At 46.0% G+C, this 16,554-nt stretch overlaps 2 long non-coding RNA genes across 4 annotated transcripts; both read left to right on the top strand.

The window, feature by feature from the left end:
- The first annotated feature begins 6,273 nt into the window (after positions 1 to 6,273).
- On the top strand, positions 6,274 to 9,206 carry LOC112889744. Of its 3 annotated transcripts, XR_003228174.1 has the most exons (4): positions 6,274 to 6,981; positions 7,188 to 7,339; positions 7,435 to 8,618; positions 8,926 to 9,206. It is a non-coding gene; the product is annotated as an uncharacterized LOC112889744 (long non-coding RNA). The 3 variants fall into 3 exon arrangements; XR_003228172.1 differs by lacking the exon at positions 8,926 to 9,206 and having other exon boundaries at positions 7,435 to 8,751; XR_003228173.1 differs by lacking the exon at positions 8,926 to 9,206 and having other exon boundaries at positions 6,274 to 6,885; positions 7,435 to 8,751.
- Positions 9,207 to 12,597: 3,391 nt separating this feature from the next.
- Positions 12,598 to 14,580, top strand: LOC112891061. Its single transcript, XR_003228404.1, has 2 exons — positions 12,598 to 13,194; positions 14,332 to 14,580. It is a non-coding gene; the product is annotated as an uncharacterized LOC112891061 (long non-coding RNA).
- The last annotated feature ends 1,974 nt before the right edge of the window (positions 14,581 to 16,554 follow it).

The raw sequence follows: 16,554 nt of genomic DNA on the forward strand, positions 1-16,554 counted from the left end.
GAAGATTAGCTTCTGACAAGTTGAAAAGGAATAAACGATCGAATTTGCATGGACCTTTGTACCAGCATTCATTGATCTACTAACCATGATTCAGAAATATCGCACTCTCCTGCATTACAACTGTAAGGTTAGTGCTCATATTATAGAGTTCAAGTAAATACAATGATACTCGAACTAAACTAAATCTTAGTGACTTGCATTGACTATTTTGCTTTGTTGAATAAATTGGCCAGAGAGGAAGTCCTATTGCAAGGGCACATGGAAGAGTAAGAGAAAATGGAAAGGCAGAGCCACTTTGCCTGCTCATTCAGATTCAGTCATTCTATAAACACGTTGCGAGCAACGACGAGGCCATTTCTAGCAGCCGATGGCTGCGTTCATGACATCCACATGGTGTCCTACTCCTTTGATTGAGGCGAGTAGATTAGCCATAGCAGCAACGTCGCCAGTGTCGTTTTTGCCAGGCCTGCCGAAAGCTCACGGCACTGCGCCAGGCAATATGCAAGGGCGGGAACCATGGCCTCTCCAAAGTCGAGACCGCTACTGCCGCGACGTCCGCAAATTGCTGTCCAAGGCCGCCGCCGAGTGCAGAATCTTCACCGATGGATGACATTCTTGTGATGTATTATTGTTCATGGTGAAGTCTTAATGCGTTTTCGATTGTTCTTAGCGATTTTGTTCGTTCTTGGGTTTGCTTATTCCATCGATCTATTATCGAGATAGATCGCTCGGGGTGTTCTCTTAGCCGTGATGGCTAGGGGCTCGTACCGGATCTACCAAGAAGTTCAACACGTTCTTCGAACGTGCCCTTATAACTAACCATGCTGATAGGGTGGCCTATGTAAAGTGATGTTCTCGGAAGATTGACCGGAGATGACGACTTAAAAGATGCTTTCAATGAGATTCACATCTATCTTACTTCACTTTTATGCTATGAACTACAGTGTTTGCATGATCTAGGTCCTCTAGATTGGTTATCTTTATGCTTTCTCTTGCTATCTCTGGTGTTGAGTAGATTAGATCAGATTATATTAGATTAGTCTTCAGAAAAGCCAAATATTTCCTTGCTAGTTGGATTAGTTATGGTTCCACAGATTGATAAACCTTGGCGAGTACTCTTGAGGGAAAAGCTACATACGATCTGTAAGCTTGCGGTGAATCTTAACGTGCGTTTGTGCCGCTAACAGCCTTCCCTTCTTCGGGGGGTCGACCGCACCACCGAGCCTTCTCCCCCGATGCCGTCGCGCTCCGGACCACAGCCGTCGTCACTAACAAGGTTGGCCGATCGATCTCGACTAAGACGTCGCTGGCCTACTCCAACTGCGGTCGAGGGGGCTCACGCGGGTGAGGGTCGAGGACGCGGTGTGCTCACCGCCAACAACTCGCCCAACGGTATCCATGTCAGTTCTTGATCTTTGCGCTGCTTGCATGCCACGCTGCTCTGCTGCTAATCACCAATTCACCATCATCAATCTGATTAAATTAGATTAGATAGATTAGCTCATTGCTTACTTCTTCGTCATGTACTGGCTTGCTCGACATGCTCGTGCATCTCAATTTGATCTTTTTTTCCGGATAACATCTCAATTTAATCCGATAAAACATATAAATATATAATAAAATTGTTATGATATTTGTGAACTGTTTTGATGTTGAAATCCCATTAATAGTTGTACATTTTTTGAAATATAATTATCTTTTATTCTCTTATGTAACATGTGACTGTGGCACGTGATCTACATAACAGCCGAAAAAAAGGCCACAAATGAACCGGATACTTACTCCAAATAATATACGGCCTAAAATTGTTGCGGCAGTTTTTCTTCAGTTTGGTAACGTCCATGAGTTCCGGCACTGAGGAGCGGGGCATGAGGTCCACCGTCGCCGGGAAATTTCCTTAAGAGTTTCCTTCCTTTATAATCCATCCCTTCTCCGGCTCCGCCCCCGCCTCCGCCGCTTTCCCCTTCGCCTCACCTCAACAGCCGCCGCTCCATCTTCGGTGCCCTGGATTTGTCGAAAATAGTTGCAGTAGGAGGATTTGGCCTGATTGATTTCTATATTAAAATCGATTCCTCTTCGGATTCAAACCGCAGGGATCAGATTAGTCCTGGTAAAATTGAGTCTGCGTGCAGGCTGGTAGTAGAGAACAAGAAGGCGACGAGCAAGGAACGGGGATGCCGAAGCGGCAGCGTGGCGAGCGTGATGGCGGCAGCACCGCAGAGCGTCGGCGGCACCTTTACCTTGTCGTTGATGACTGGGAGTGTGGATACAGCATCCGCAAGGTAAGGCTTCCGCTGCCGTGCACATCAGATGAACACACCGAGCAGCGCTTGCCGAAGCCTTTCTGGCGCTACGAGGCTGACCGTCAGTTTCCCCAGTTCTTCACGTCCGCCTTTGGCACCAAGATCATGGGGCTGCATCACAATAACTCATGCATCGTCCAGTTGGTGGACGTCCGCGCACGGACCGTCGTCTTAGGCCCTCGGACGAACTGTCCGGCTTTTCCCATCTACTTCTCCGTGGGCAGCGATAAGCTATTCGCTATAGACGCTGCATGCTTTGAGCTCTGCTGCTTGCCGCTGGTACATCCTGATGCTGAATCTGACAGTGATGGCTCGTCGCCGGATGAATCTGAATCTGAATCTGATTCTGATTCTGATAGCAATGACAAGTGGTCATGGCGCCAGCTCCCAGAGCCGCCATTCACTATGTCACCTCCTACGCCATGCACTCTGATGGACAGAGCATCCTCGTCAGCGTCAAGGGTGAAGAAACTGAAACTGTGGCCACCACATTCATCTTCGACATGGGGAAGTTTGTGTGGGAATGTCTCGGTGAGTGGATGCTACCCTTCACTGGCCGTGGCCACTTTGACCGCAAGCTGAAAGCCTTGGTTGGGCTCTCGAAGGACCCAGAGGCCTTTGGGTGCCTCTACGCCTGCAACGTGCCCAACACTGGTGACAGACATTGCCCTGCTTGGAAGTGCAGCAAGGAGAAGTTGTTCAGCAAGCACCCAGCTGATAGGCATGTAAGCGCTAGCCTCGTCTACATGGAAAACTGGCGCAAATACTGCCTTGTGGAGTGCGTGTGGGTTGAGAAAGAGAACGCTTGTCAGGTGAAGGTCAAGGAAGACAAAGCTGATCGGGTGCTGCTCGAGAAGTCAGAAGGTGTGGGAGGTGAGGTGAAGGTCAAGGAAGACAAAGCTGATCAGGTGCTGCTCGAGAAGTCAGAAGGTGTAGGAGGTGTGCCCCAACGCGGACGCCACATGCATGTATCGTTTGATGACCTTCTCCCTCAAGTATGACAAGATGCATGACTTGAGGGTTAAGTGTCGTCGGGTTCGACACTATGAGGTGCCTAATACAGTATCAGCTGAGTCCATCCGTATGGATCCTGTGGCATTTTGGCTGTAAAATGCTAAAACCATGTCATGAGTTCCTATGTTTTCAGTGAGGTTCATGTTGCTCTTCTGTGTTTTATTTTAATATATTGTAATCCCAAACTGGTATTATGAGGAACCCTTGCTATGTTTTCATTCAGGTGTTAATGTGAGCGTTTCTATGTTTTGAATTAAACTGGTGATTCTGTGAACCCGTTTCCTATGTTTTCACCCGGGTGGCAATCAGTTGCTTTTCTATGTTTTAGTTTAATGTGCCATCTCAACTGTGATTCTGTGAAATCCTGTTTCCATGTGTATACGAGTCCTCGACAACCATGAAGATTCAACGTATCTGTTGTTACAATTCGGGGCAACCATATCTGTCTTGTGGAAATGACTCGCAATAACCTGAAAAATCAATAATCCTGTCATGTTATATACATCACTTTTGAGGGGAAAGGAAAACATATTGTGATTGAATGCAAAAAGAAGTATCGTGTTTATTCTCTCCCCAGTTCCGTAATCCCCGTGAAGCAACTAGCAGGAGCTGGTTCCAGGCGTGCTCAGCCAGTTCTTGGGACAATTCTATGGCTGCAAGTTCGAGATTTTTTAGTCAACAATAGCCCTTTTCATTTCGGGCGAACGGATGTATCGATTTTTGAATCTCTCTGCCCTTTTCATTTTGGCATTTTCAGACTCAGCAAGTGCTCGTGAAGCTTGAAGGTAAGGCACCTCAGGCATCAGGGATATCGTGCTGTTTCATTACTGTGTTCTAATTTCCTGACACGGCTCTTCCAATAAAGATTGATTAATTGGAGTGTCATCTCACATCTGTTGTGGCACCCAATAGCTGAGAGGTGCTCTGTCGCCCTCAGGAACATGACGAAATTCAGTAGTGTTCTCATCATCACGAAATTCAGTCCTCCATTGCATCTCCAATGCTTCTGGAAGGATTTGTCTACTTGATGGGTGATTGCTGAGCATCTCTCTCCGCATCTTTGAAGAACGAAATCAGGCAGTAAATCTCTCTCCTCATTATCCACGCCATCATGACGATGCCCGCTCATCATGACACGCCACTGACGGATGGATGCTAGCTGCGAATTGGAGCAGAAACGCTCTGGCGTGTGTACCAATAGAGCAGAAATGCAATAGAGCTCAAGAAATTAGTGTAGTTCAGAACATACATGGACAGAATTGTGAAGCTGACTGAACCTGAACCTGAACAGACTTGTAAGGCTGACTGCATTACATCAACTACTTGCAGACATCGTACTTTGAGGTGGTTAATTATTAGCGCAACCAAAACTAAATAAGAATGGTCAAATGCGATGATTCAAAGAGTGCTATCGTTCACAGCTCATGTGTAGATCAGTTGCACGGTGGAGTTTACAGATGCACTCTATATGGACTCTCTCTTGCTGTCATTACAGAGGTTCTCAATTGGAATAACAGAATTTTGGCTTTTCTCTTATTTGCCTCCATGACCATGATCAAATCATATTTAAATCAGCAGCTTGATTACTCCATCCATCTAAAATGTTCAAATCAGAAGTTTGGTTGGTTAATTTCCAATCTCCAAACCCTCGAGGACAAAGGTCTTCAAGGAGGGAGTATTTCAGGCCTTATACTAGGTGAAGCTAAAGGGAAATAGAGTTAGTATCTAACAGCGTTGTCTTCTTCATTGTTATCCTGTTATTTTTGTTTTTGCTGGTGTAACGCCATTACGGCAAGCGACTCAGTAAGCCTATACTATGTACTCAAGATTTCGAAAGGAATGGACTGATGAAAATGTACCCAAGTTATTTTCTTTCGTGTTCTTCCTATTCCTTAGGCGTACAACCCTGGCTGTAGCTTTTCTCCTCCTAATCTCTACTTCCTCCCCGAAATTTCCTAAATTTTCTGTCGGATTCATCTTTGATCCTGACAGCCATGGCTGCTGCTAGCCTGCTGTCAATCTTAGGCACTGCTATATGCTGCTCTTGAAGGAGTGGTCTAAGCAGTTGGCCAAGCCTCTCTTTCTTGCAATGCGCCCTCGTGTCAATAACTCAAGATAAACAGTGAAGAAGCTAGCTAGTTGTTAATGCATTCCAAGAAAAAATTTCAAAATTCATGCAGAAAAATGGTAGACCTTAAAATTTTTGAAACTTTTTATGTAGCTTTGCACTTTGCCATAGGTTCTGCAGGTATGGGCCAAGATATGTAACCGTCGTGCCAAGAAGGCGAATTCAGCATGCTGCACAAGAGAGTCCGCTCCTTGACCTCCCATGTACTTGAATGTTGTTCTTCCATCAAATTCTAAAGTTCTTGTATTCCGAAAAATTCTAAACTAGAAACCAAATTCTGGTGGGATGTACGGAACAAGGCCAACGCGGGAGGGCCTATGCTGTCAACAGATGAAGTGGCGCACAGAATGAGGGGTCTGGTGACCAGCTTTATGTCTTACTTGCATAATTCTGGGGGCGGCTCGGAGGGAAGAAACGGTGAAATTCCATAATGGACACCACCACCACCGGATGTGCTGAAGGTAAATTGTGATGGAGCTTTGAGGGCAAACGAGAAGGATGGTGCCTGGGGTTTTGTTATCAGAGATAGTGATGGCCATGGAGTTTTAGCAGGAGCTGGGAGGTCTGATGCTCTTGCTGCTGAAGGGGAAGCGTGTGTTTCTGCCTTGGAAGCTGCGATGGACTTCTGAGGTTACATTTTGTTTTATTTGGTGTCGCTTATACGCCTCGTTCTTGTAACAAGTGTGCTCATGAACTAGCTCGCTCAGGCTCAGGCAGGGACCCGGATCGGCCAAGCATATGGTCTGGGATCCCCTCCCAGATTTTGTATCCCATCTTGTGGGTCGCGACTTTGCTGTCTCGATGGGTGAGTAAAGCACGAGCTGAGCATAAAAAAAATTGTTAAGCTGCGAACCTGGTCGCTCGCGAATCCTCACGAGCCCGCTCGTCCCCTTCGCCTCCGCCCGCTGCCTCTTCTCTGCCCCTGCCGCGGCATGCCGTGCACGATGCTCCGCTGCATGCCCCACTCCCTCCGCGGCGCCCTCGTCTCCTCCGTCTCCACGCACCACGGCAGGGCATAAATCCCGAACCTCAGCCACTCGCCTCCACTCCACAGGCCCTCCTTCCTCAATGGCGTTGTTACGCCTCCATTGCTTCCTCCTCCTTGGCCCCGCCGCCGCCGCCTCCTACTCCTCCTCCATCGCCGCCTCGGAATCCGTCGCAGCCTGGCGGAGGCGGTCCCAGCGTCTCGTCTCTGAACCCCGCGGAGGTCCAAGTTCGCCGCCATCGCTGAGACCTGGTGAGAGCGAGATCCCTTCTGCCTCTCGCCCGATGCAGATATTGTGGAGGTGTGAGCTGGAAAGCGGGTGCGCGCCGAAACAGGCAGCTTAGAGGCCCAGTGCGGACTCCAAGAGATCCATAGACGCCCTGGCGGCGAACGGAAGCGGCACACCTCTGACCTCTCCCGCCCAGGACCCGCTCGACGGAATGCCATACCCGCAGGTAAACCGGCTCTCTGAGTCCTAAGCGTGAATGTGGTTTAGCAAATGCCAATATCTGCAAGGCAAGGTCTTTGGCTTGGAAGAATCAGTTATTGAGGTAATATTGTGAGCTTTCCATGATTCAATTTTAGGAGCATTTTTTTTTACCAACCAAAATTGATTTGAATAAGATATGAAAAATCAGAGTTCGCATGTCACATGTTCAATTCTTGACAACATAGATTATTAGTAACTTAAAATTTTGCAACAAAATGGTTTCCGCGGCAAACCTAAATTTCTGTAGCTGCCATGCTGTTTCTGCAGCAACGCCACTGCTTCCTGCTCTATGCTTGACCGAGTGAAGAGAAGAGGAATAGAGAGACAGCAGGCAACGGAGACAACTTGTTAAGGCCTTCCTGATGCAGCCTTTGTCACTTAAGCCAGGGCACGTATTGCTATACTTAGAATATGCACAGGTCTGAACCTCCCCTAACGCAGAACAATACTAATGTTTGGTCCTTTCTGTTTTTTCGTTGACTAATGTTACCCTTTCTTTCTCTATTTTTTTCAGCTTATCGCTTGTCAGACATATTCTACCATTGATTATCCATTATCTTTCTCGAAAAATGAATGTCCAGTTGCATCCAGTTGCATTAGTTTAGAAATGAAGAGCGTTGTGGAGCTTACAATATTACCTCACTAATATTACTTCAGTCAGCAGAATGAGGATATTGCTCTGTAGAGCGTTCTGGGCGTTGTCAGCGGATATTAGTGGATTTGTTCTTCCCCTCCTTTCTTCATCTATGCATTGCCGATAGTCTTTCAACGGATATGATGCGTCGTGGTTTGTTCATGATGCTGGATGTTGTGGCTTTTCCAGTATTTTGGAATTCCTTGCTGGGGTGGGAGGTGGAGCAGTCCAGGCTCTGCCGATGAAGATGAAGATTGGAGCATCCATGGTTGTATGAGTAAAAAATCTTTGTACCATGGTGGTTCCTGCAATTTAGTGGAGATACCATGTGCTCCATTTTAGTACATTCTTCTTTCAAAAGAAAGATAAATGGTCAAAATACCTCTAACATAGTAACATTAGCTAAAACCGTAGAAAGGCGCAGCAAAGCCGCGTCATAGTTCTGCCATCTTCCTGAAGGTACACTGCCTACTTGCTGCTTGCATATCTGTTTCTGTTACTCATTTAAACAGGTGCAGCACCACGGTGAAGTTAAATTCCAATAGCTCAATAGAGATCATCACATTTTTTCTTCCCTGGCTGCTAATTCGAATGCTTTGCTCTGACAACATCTTTGGACTTTCCTATTTACCTGCAAGGTTAAATATCGCTGGCTCTATGATCAAAGATTTGCTTGTTTCCATGGATGCTCATAGACTTCTTCAGACTCCACATTTTCATAGTTGTTTAGATTTCTTTCTCCTTTGTAAGGCAAAGTGCAACCTACCAGAATAAGAATTGCATCGTCCCATTGCATGCATCGTATAACATATTATCTAAATTATTGATATAGCAGAGTAAGATATTTTACTATATATTCGTTTTGCAATGATCAAACAAGCAATGCTTTAAATGCAGATGTGGGAAGGATTGAATTGGAGAGATGTACTGAATTAACAAGCTTTGCTTTTGACCTCCTATATGAACAATGTGCCTTAGGCCTAGGCATTAAGGCACAACCATTTTGAAGGACCAAAAAGGATGATGAAAAGAATGATCTGGAGACATGAATCTTTTTGAGATAGGTACCTCTCTGTAAAGTTATAATTCTATTGCAACCATTGTTGATTGTTTCATGGTTGTCAATTGATACGCCTCCCTCCTGCTGAATATTATATTTCGTAAAATGAGCATATGCTCATATCATATGCTTTTCCTCTTCAGCTGTTAATGCTTTCAAATCCGACCATACAACTACATCCATATCCATAAACCTTAAAGTAACATGCTTGTACAAACTGTTTTCTGATCATGTATTTTTTATAATGACCGTATTTCTCACTTCAATGCAAAACCACTCTAACCATCTCTATCTGCATTTATATATTCAAGGCAGTGAATGAGAAAGTCTGAAAATTTCTAACATCACCAGGAGGCTCATACTTGTAGTTCTACACATGGAGAAATTATCACAATTTTAGTGGAGATGCGTGCTTTTACAAGTTGGGGTCTAATAACACTATAACAGTCTGCAATTGTTCCCTAGGTCGGTAGCTCAAAGATGGCGCGGATTTTCTAGTGATCAGTAATTCAGCGATGTGTATTCGTTGTGCCGCAGGACATTGTTAATCGATTGATTGCACACTGGTTAGGGTTAGCGATATGTAATGTTGGAGCTTACGTGTTCTATGCCATGATCGCTGATATTTTCTTGAGTCGAAAGTACCTTGCTTTGTAGTTTTGAGCTGGTTCTCAATTACTATTTTCTTTAATTTTAAGCACGGCCATATTGTTCAGAAAGCATGTGGATTTTTCAGTTTGTCAAAGGAGCATGTAGTTATCTCGATGTTCATAATTAAGGTTTCTGAGCCTCCTGGTAACTACATGCCAAGTGCAACCACACTACTCTAGTTTGCAATTGGACACACGGATGGTCAAACTGAGAGGCGGCAGCGTTGCTTTCAAACTTTCCAAGGTCCATGTCGATCGAGCTGACATCGTTTCCAAACTCTTCTCAATCTCCCGGAAGAAAGCTTAGCTAGCTAGCTAAGGCTTGTAGTTGTAGCGGCTAGCGGATCGGACACAACCCACTGGCCCATCCATCGATGTGATCGGCAGTTTAGTCCAGCGTACCTTCTACTTTACGACACGTACCAATCCAGTGATCTGCATGCCGGCCGGCCGCCGCGCCATCTTTGGTCTTCACACCAGCTGGAGACACTCCGGCTTCCCTCCAGCAGGCAGAGATCGATGTTGGTGTGTCGGCAGCGAGTCACCAGAGTCGGCACAACTCAAATGTCGTGGCAGATCAGTCGATCGATCGATGGTCGATGGATGCCTTGACCACACTTTTCGCGAGAAAAAACGGTACGCGATCAGAAGTCTCGATCATGTTACCTGCTACCTTGACTACTAGTGCATGTACACATGATGAAGCTGCTGCAGCTTTGGCTGCTGGCCTGACCGGCAGATGGGGCGGCTAGGCTGCGCCGTTTTTTCAGCGTTGCTACTGTGCCCATCGATCGATCGACCCAGCATGCATCCATCTATCTCCAGCACCAGCAGTCCGATCTCTGCCAACGACAAGGAGTACTGTGTGGGAACAAACAGGAAGAAGCGAGAAGCGATCGAGATGGTCAGCTGATGCGTTCTTGGACAGAGAGAAACGATTAAAAATGCGGCCTAACTTATCAAGACAGAAGAATAACGAGTACTTCATTGGATATAGTACACATTGAGAAGTCGAATAATTGAACGCATTTCAGTGTCATTATCATAACATGCCTCTTCTCTATCGGCAGCCTCTGTGAAGCAAACAGCATGTAGTGCAGACATTCTCTAAAGCATGTCTAGATCCCATCAGCTCTCATCCTGAATATATAAGTAGCATACTGATCATTTCAGTATCATTATATATGTCGTATAATTTACAGGCTTCAATTTCGTTCCTTAAACAACACGCACACACATCATGCATGCCATTGCAACGTTTGTTCATGAGTTGGTTGGGTCTGTGCTACCTGAATGCTGCATCCTCTGCTATCTTTTACAAGAACAATGTCTCAGGAGCTGTGCAGCTACTTCTGTTTTTTGCCCCCCCAGAAAGTCAGAAACATATATAAATTGACGTAGATGGAAGGAATCGTCAACTCAGCAGCCACCAGCAGTGCTAGAATGATGACCTGCAGCTGAACACAGCCTGCAGGCAGGGTCACGTAGCAAGCACACATCAGTCTCAACTAGGCTATCTAGCTCGGCTCTTCAGAGCTCATGGTGAGCGATGCGGGCGTCAGCGGACGCGTATGCGTGCGGACTTGCGGAGAAGAAGATAATCAGAGATCTTGATTCTTGGGGCAACGGCGACGTACGGGGCCGCGGCATGGACGACGACGACTGCGTCGTGGTCACATCGGTCGGCCAGCTGAGGACTGGGCGACCGCTGAGCCGGATGCTTTTTATTCATTGCGCCGCTGCATCTGCCTGAGAAAGCGAGGTCGTCGTAGCAATGCTCCATCTCCATGGACTTCACTTGACGTGTATTGCTAGCGGCCATGGCGTCCTGCTCTGATCCGTCATGTCTACCAGCCCGGCCTTGTCTTCTTGCCAACAAGGCAGGGCCAGCCGGCCAGACCCCCACACGACTGACCACCCCTTCTCTCTCTCTCTCTCTCTCTCTCTCTCTCACTCTCTCTCTCTCTCTCTCTCTCTCTCTCTCTCTCTCTCTCAATCATGCCCTTCAACATAAACTCCGCATTTGAACTTGTGTCTGAAGTCTGAACAGGAAGGAAACCGGATGGACGATGAAAAGGGAGGGAGGGGAAAGGCGTTTCGGGTGTCGTGGGTGCATGTTCCCCTGCGTGCTAGTCTATAATTGCTCGCTTTGAGCCTGACATGTGGGGGCAGCATGGGTGTTGAAAAAAAAATGCAGTAGCAGGAGCACCAGAGGCCTTTTTCTGGGCTGAGAAAAGGTGCATAGAGGTGTCCTTTTTGGATCTCATTTTATTTTATAAAAAGAATGCCTTTTGAATCTTGACTAGGGCTGTGTAAGTCTATTTGATCGCCTAGACAATGACTTGGCCTTCAGGGCATGTTGTATGCTTCTAAAGATGTGGGTGATTAATTTCAGAATCGATAAATTTTGAAAAAGGGTTAAACAGTTGCACTGACTCCTTGATTTGAAGGAAAAGAACTCAAAAATATATGGAGTAATTGTACAACCAAAAAAACTATTATATACATCTGATCTACCCGTTGTTATGTTTGCACAACAAATTTGCTCCTTGGACTCCAAACAATTGAAAGAATCTGAAGAACTCAACCGGCACAAATCTGATTGTTAAGCATGAGGGAAAAGGTTAGCTACTTTTGTGATAAATAATGACCCCGCACTAAGATTTGCTACAAGCTTACAATTTTTGTATTTGTGCTCCTTGGGAGCTTTTTTTTTTGGGGGGGGGGAGGGGGAGGGGATATGAAGAAGAGCACAAAAACAGTTTATTTTGTCGATTAGAAGTTTGGACACATAAGTTATAGAGTGATAAATAGTGAACCGAACAAGGTCGTTACTGTATCTATTCCAAATTCCCACGCAAAGGGTTTAGACTCCAAAACAATGCCTACTTAGACTGTTTGGAGTCAAAGCTTCTTTTCAAAATATTAACACCATAAATCAAAATATATACACGAGAATATTCTTAACAAACTCATGGTAAATTTACTCTTTTGTTTGCGAAGCATGGTAAAATTTACTTAAGTATAATCATAGTTTTACTATGTTTATTGATGTCTATATCTATAAATCTCGACCCCCTCCTCTAACAATATATTGAAGTACACAGTAGACCTTTGCCCGTCCTATATTATTTTTAAAAATGTGTATATATATATAAATGCAGATGGCCAGATTTTTTTTCATACTATACCTCTATACAAGGTCCTAAACTAGGAGTACCAAGCAAAATGGGAGTGGTGGTGCTAGTACAAAAAGTTTGGCACATCTAGGTTGTCACACTGCAGATGAAAAAAAGCAAGGAGAGTAGGCCGGGGTGGGTAGGTGAAGGTAGCAACTCTTGTGGGCAAAGGTCCACCATAACTCCCCCCTCCTAATCAGGAGCTCTTCTTCCTCCTCCTCCCTTCCCCAGTCCAGCACAGCGCTGTACTGCCGCCCGGCCAGACAGATCCCCCTTGGAACCAGCCGTGCCTCTTGGGCAACCCTTCGTCCCGTGGCCATTCAGCATGCCTAGCTACTCCATCCTCCATATATACACACACCCTCCTCTCCTCTTCTCCCTTCATCTCGCTCATACCCCAAAAGGGCCAGGAAATAAAGCTGAGAGAGAAGTGAGAGGAGATGTGAGAGAACAGGTAGGATCAAGAAGCTGTGAGAGAGATCAAGGAAAAGTTGGCTAGCTAGAGAGAGAGAGAGATCAGGGAGCCTTTTCGTCTTTGAGGGGAATGTTGTCTGGCTCGGGGGCGCCGCTCTTTCTCTGACCTGCCCCCTTTCTCCTCCATCCTTCTCTTCCTCTCTCTTGGAGATCAAGAGGAGATGGGCAGGCAGGGGTGAGAGGAGATGGGTGTAGATCTCGGACCAGGCTTCATTCCCCCCAAAAGGAAGGGCTCCCCATGCTCTCTGCCTCCATCAGAACTCCACATCTGAATCGAGTAAGCTAATTAATCTGCCGAATATATATCGCGCGCTGGTCTTTTTTCTTCTCTTCTGTTTTCTTGGGTGTATGGGTATAGATCTTGTGGCTGGGTGTGGCATGGTGAAGAGGCTGCATGAGATGCAGATTGGTGTAATGATGGGTGGGCATGACTGCATGACTGACCAGTGGCCAGTTGCACACATACCCATGGCTAGCTCATGTGGGGGATCTTCTCTCCCTCTCTTTCCTTGGCAATAATTAGCCTGTGATGGCTGCTGGGAGAGGGGAAGGTAGGGGAGGAAAAAGTTGCCATCATCATCACCTGATTAAAGGGCCATACATCTGCTTCCCTCCCATCCCATGCATGCAAATCCTTCCTCTGAATCTGATGGTTGGAGGTGTGTATCCAGGTTTAAATCCTTTGCTTCAGTCCTCATCTCTCTCTTTGTTTCCTACAAAGTTCTGGAAACCCAGCTGCTCTTTTCTTTTCTTTTTCTGACACTTCTGTTTACCTCTATACTCCAGAACTCCCTTCAGCTCTGCATTACCATGTGGCTTTAGCTTAGATGACTAAGAGCGTATCAAGGTTTTATTTATGTCCAAATAGTTTATCAGGAACCATTCCTCTATTGTGTTCTCTTTGTAATTATAAAGCAATTAATGGAATTTTCAGAACCATCAAACCAGGATGAAAGAAATGAGCATCATGCGTGTATTTTTTTTTGTTGCTATATACACGCAGCACTTGTAGATCTAGATCAAGGAACCCAATTACGCTGTGCCTTGTGCAAGTGGGTACTCATACTTCCTCTCAATGTTGAATTTAATTGGTCATCGTTTCCACTTTATGGTGATATATATATGGCATGCACATTCTTATCTGCTATGCATTGGTGAAATATTTCTTGCATGATTCTAGAGAACCAGCAGTGAAATTAAGTTAATGAAGATGTGTTCCGTTAAAGAAACTGTTCATGCTTTGTTCTTGCTTAACAAAATGATCAAGATAACCATTTGATATATACTAGTTGTGTGCTGTTTGCAGCTAACCATGAATTTGTAGCTAGAACACAATCTACAAGCGCTTGTCATGCATAATTTCCTAGCTTTTACGAAACAATAGTATCTAATTATTGGGATGTTACTCCTCCAGAACGTAGTAGCCAGAGATGCTTGCAGATCGTCCACTTCTTGGACACATAAAGGGTGTAGCATGATCTAGTACTTGAAGCCTGATTTCTTTGGAACCTTTTAGTATTTGTATATGTCAGAACCGTGAAGAGTCAGGAGTGGGATGTAGAAGTTATATTGTTCAGGCATTGACACCGATGCATTGATGTCTGTGTAACCTTGTTCCTATTCAATCAGCTAGCTCTGAGCTGCTTCCTGTTGGAAGCCTTGATGAACTCTAGCTACATACGTATATAGCTTCGTTCCCCATATGCATGTTGTACGGTGCTTATTATTTTTTGTGTCGAGATGCTTACACCTTTAGAGCTAGCGGAATGGTGTTTCCCATGCCTCCAAATCCCTAAAGATTCTCTCTTGCTATGTCGAACACATTGTCTTTGTCTCGCTAGGATTTCGTCATCCCCTTTTGCAGTTTTGCTCTCTGTACGTCTACTTCTTCAGAAAAGGGACATATATCTTCGCTGCACGCGGCATGGTCACTTATTCAGATATCTTTTTCTCCATAGTCTCATCTATTTTGTTTCTCCAAAGGATGCTTTCTCGTACTCCTTCCATTTCAAAATGGTTTGGTTCGTTGCAGCCTCCAATGCTATATATATATAGTTTGGCCATCGGCATCTATTGCCATAAAACTAATCCGCATCACATGAAAATGCTTTCGAATATGAATCCCACATTGCCTCGAAGGATGACAACTCAAGCTGCTATATATCTGCAGATTTTTTTTTCATTTGGCCTCTTCTCTTTCTCTTTCTAGTTCTGCTCCCTTTGTATGCACATCGTCGGCCATATTGGTGCATCCTATCATGCATGATGTGTTGGCTACACGCATGTTCCTTGGGACATGCGCTTCACCTCTCACTGTAGAATACTAAACAGGACATAAGAACGCAGATAGCATGAGATATCACAATCATGATTCAGTACTTACGCCTTTCTCTTTCATGAAAACTGCCATTATACAATTAATCAGTCATCTGACAGGCAGCTGCGTTTGGCAAGAATGGCATGCAGAGACATGCATGCATGCCTAGCTAGCTGAGGGGCCATGGCCAGTGCAGTGACCATACGGGCAGGGGCAGCAGTCGGGTCAGCATCCCATGCATGCATGCCGGATAGCACTGCTGCTCGCTCCTGTCCTGGTTCTGGTTGCTTCTCGTCTTCTCTTGACGTGAGGGCTCATGCAGGGACAGATGCAGGAACGCCAGCCACTCGGGCCACACGAAGCTAGTAGCAGCTGTGGCCTGTGGGTGCGGGTGTGGCAGCTTCCACATCCACGCAGCATCATGCATCCTGATTCGAATTCGATTCTGCTCTCAGCATGTCACCCAGCTTCTGAACAGTCGCCTATACGTAGCTTCTGCATTTGTTTTTTTCATCGGTTTCTGATGCGAGTGCAAAATAAAGTGCAGGCGGGAATCTCGGCTAGGCGTGTGCAGGCGAATCCAAGTGCAAAATAGAGTGCTTGCAGGTGCTGCTTCAACTACAGGCCGGGCCAGTGGCAGAAGCTTGAACGGGGGCTGTTGAGGCAGGACTGGAAGAAACTGAAGGCATCGTTGATTCAGTCAGACACCGAAACACAACACCTAAAAGAACAGTCCTTTTCAAAAAGAAAAACACCTAAAAATACAGAAATGGGCCGCACATCTGTGGAATAGAGAGAAGGACTGGACCACCGTCCTCTCATCAATATAGACTCGAGAGGTCCACTTCGCGTTGCTCTAAGAGGGTCCACGCGTCAGCGTGATGCGGAGACGACGTCCCGACGATCGCCGCCGGCCGCCGCGATTGGAGGGCGCAGTTTGCGGCGGATTTGTCGCCGCGATTCTCCCGGCCGCCGGCTCACGGGCGCGAGGAGCTCCATGCCTGTCGGACTCAATCCATGGCTTGGAAACAGAGCCGTCGTCGGAAACGTTGATACTGACCAGTAAAATCCACGATCATCCAAAGTGCTCGAATCATTCGGCTTTACTCCACCAGAGATCTCACCCCGAGAAAGATCCGGATGGCGATCACTTACCTGCGATCCCTCCCGCGGCCTGGTACCGCCGGAGCGCGTGAAGATGGCGACCACTCACCTGAGATCTGCCACCAGAAATTCTGCAAAAAAAAATTGTAGATTATTTGCAAACAGAGAACACCATCCCACCTGATTACATGCTCAAATAATTTGTCTGGACGAAGA

The sequence above is a fragment of the Panicum hallii genome, chromosome 4 (assembly GCF_002211085.1).
Source record: "Panicum hallii strain FIL2 chromosome 4, PHallii_v3.1, whole genome shotgun sequence".
Classification (NCBI taxonomy): Eukaryota; Viridiplantae; Streptophyta; class Magnoliopsida; order Poales; family Poaceae; genus Panicum; species Panicum hallii.